Below are 2,964 nucleotides of genomic sequence, written 5' to 3'. Positions count from 1 at the left end.
AGGAGTAGGAAGACGTTGGGAACTAGGCTAATGGAGGAACCTACTTCCAGTGACTGACGCTAAGCTAGGCTAACGGTGCGCGTCTTCCTACTCCTACTGCACGCACAGAGAAGAAAAAAGGTATGTATCTCCTTGTCTAACTCCAGGGTAGATGGCAAATAAGCGAATTTCCCAAAATGTTGGAGTTTTCCTTTAATACCCTTTTTTTAATATATATGTAATATAATTTAAAGATGATAGATAACATTCAGCCACTAGATGTCATTTATCCAATCAGGTGCATTCCACATGGGGGGGGGGGGGGGGGGAGTAGGGAGGGCGTACTGTACATGCCTGCAACATGTAAACAACAACAACCCGCAAAACATTTTAAAATTTTGAATTCATTAATCAATATTATTTTGGGGGGGGGGAAAAGCAATACTTTTATTCCACACCGTTCTAAAAAGGTCTGTGGATGTATACTTTTTTTTAATGATTACTCAACATAAAATGTTATCTATAGCAGCAAATAATGTTAATAATAATATAGTATCAAATGATGGACATAAACGTGTTGAAAGACAGTCAGTGTAGAGGTGTGTTCTGTCAATCCATTCTAAACATGTATACTGTCACTTGTAAACAACATTGAATGTTAAATTCTTACTAATTAAGTGCCAACATAAATTAGCCTCTTTATCAATATTTCTGTTTGTATAAAGCATTCAAATGTGCCAAAATGTCTGTCCAAAATGTTAATAAATGCAACTTACATTTCCCTTGATATTGTCTAATTTGCAACTGAATTATTAAGGTATTGGATGCAATATTTTCCATATACATTAGTTTTGTATTGCATGATGATACAGAATGCCAAATATGCAACAAGCTCACGAGTTTACTGTATATAAAAAAAATATGAATATTCAGGAAGCTGATTGAGTTTCTAGGAGGGCAGTAGGAGTGTCCTGGCTTCCAGAGGGTTGACGCTCATATCATGTATTCAAAAAACAGTGGGTTGAATCTTTGAATCTTGATTATGACCTTTGTCACATGAACTCTCTCTCTATCTATCCCCTCTTTCCATCTCTCTCTCCCTCCATCTTTCTTTCTTTCTCTCTTTTCTTTCTTTCTCTCTCTCTCCCCCCCCCCCCATATCTCCTTTATCTCTCTCTCTCTCTCTCTCTCTCTCTCTCTCTCTCTCTCTCTCTCTCTCTCATCCATCCATCCATTTGAGTTGCTGTGTGGAAGTGTGGGGTAACATGTATGAAAGCAACATAAAGCCATTATTTATATTCAGTTTGGGTGGACACTCCTCCCCCACAGCTAGTCTACCGTATGGGGTCCCCCAAGGTTCCATCCTGGCCCCCATACTCTTCTCCATCTATATGCTCCCCCTGGCCGAAATCATCCAGAAACACAACATTTCATATCACTTTTATGCCGATGACTCCCAAATCTACCTTCCCCTCAACCCCTCTGACACAGCTAACCTAGACTCTCTTAAAAACTGTCTTAGGGACATAAAAAGCTGGATGGCCCTCAACTTCTTACAGCTAAATGAAAATAAAACAGAGATAATTTTGTTTGGCCCCCCCTCTTCCACCAAAACACTCTCCAACAGCCTAGGACAACTCTCCACCCACCTCAAACCCCACGTCAAGAGCCTGGGTGTAATCTTTGACCCAGAGCTCAAATTCGACCGGCAGGTAAATGCCGTAGTCAAGTCATGCTTCTTCCAACTTCGCAACATCAGTCAAATAAAACCAATCCTTTCACCCGTCGACCTGGAAACCGTAGTCAATGCATTCATCACATCACGCCTTGACTACTGCAATGCCCTCTACACCGGCATCAGTCAGGCAGCCATGTCCCGCCTCAAAATGGTCCAGCACTCTGCAGCTAGGTTCCTTACCAGCACCAGAAAGAGAGAGCACATCACACCAGTCCTAGCCTCCCTACACTGGCTCCCAGTCCCACTTAGAATAGATTTCAAAATCCTCCTCCTCACCTTCAAGGCACTATCGGGTGCAGCACCCCTATACATCACCGAGCTCATCACCCCCTACGCAGCACCCAGGTCACTAAGATCCTCCAACCAGGCTCGGCTGGTCCCCCCCCCCGCACCAGACTAAAAAAGAGAGGCAATCGCTCCTTCAAGGCCATAGCCCCCAAACTATGGAACCAGCTTCCCCTGGAGATTCGATCTGCCACTACGCTGGAGACATTTAAGGCCCGTTTAAAAACCCACTTTTATTCCCTAGCCTTCGATTAATCCTGATTCTCCCACACCCTAACCCACACACTCCCATGCAATTTTATCCTGCCCCCACCCTCTTGTATCTCTTCTTGTGCTCCTCTGTCCCTGGTGTGCTATACTGTACTTTGTGCTCCCCTATCCGCTTGTCCTACTTTTTTAATGTACTGTCCTGTCCTGTTGTGCCTTTTTGTATTTGTGTATTTTATAGGACATTGATTTTATGCTTTGACTGTACTGTACAGCACTTTGGTTGGCTCTAGAGCTTTTAAATGTGCTCTATAAATAAATTACTTGACTTGACTTGACTATATTACAGAAGAGAGCAGTAAGAATAGTTCACAAAGTAGATTCAAGAGAACATACCAATGAATTATTTATTAAATCCAGACTATTGAAACTTAAAGAGTTAGCTGAAATACAGACTTTATTCGTTTTGTTTAGAGCAAAATGCAGAGTATTACCAGCAAATATACAGAGGTTGTTCGTTCCTTGTCCAGATGACAGCAGAAGGAAATTCAATTTTAAGCACCAATTTGCACGAACCACAACAAAGGTGCACCTCAGTTATAGGTATCAAACTATGGAACTCTTTGCAGAATGATGAAAAGAGTTCTACTAATATATTTCACTTCAAAAGGTTGTACAAAGAAAAGATAAATAGACAGTATAGCAGTTTAGTATAATATTGCAGTTTAGCATAACAGGATAACATAGCATAGCAT

The 2,964-nt window shown here is 41.5% G+C and overlaps 1 protein-coding gene across 1 annotated transcript in view; it reads left to right on the top strand.

The window, feature by feature from the left end:
- The window catches only part of LOC311242115 (receptor-type tyrosine-protein phosphatase beta-like), a gene marked incomplete at its 5' end in the record, with an annotated part of 12,875 nt that extends 12,119 nt beyond the window's left edge, over positions 1 to 756 (top strand). The window contains one exon of the mRNA XM_084331071.1: positions 1 to 756. This exon is cut by the window's left edge and continues 1,430 nt beyond it.
- Positions 757 to 2,964: the final 2,208 nt, after the last annotated feature.

The sequence above is a fragment of the Notolepis coatsorum genome (genome assembly GCF_963971535.1).
Source record: "Notolepis coatsorum genome assembly, chromosome: 15".
NCBI classification, from domain to species: domain Eukaryota; kingdom Metazoa; phylum Chordata; class Actinopteri; order Aulopiformes; family Paralepididae; genus Notolepis; species Notolepis coatsorum.
The sequence above is the reverse complement of the archived record's forward strand: the minus strand, read 5'-3'. Positions and strand labels throughout refer to the sequence as shown.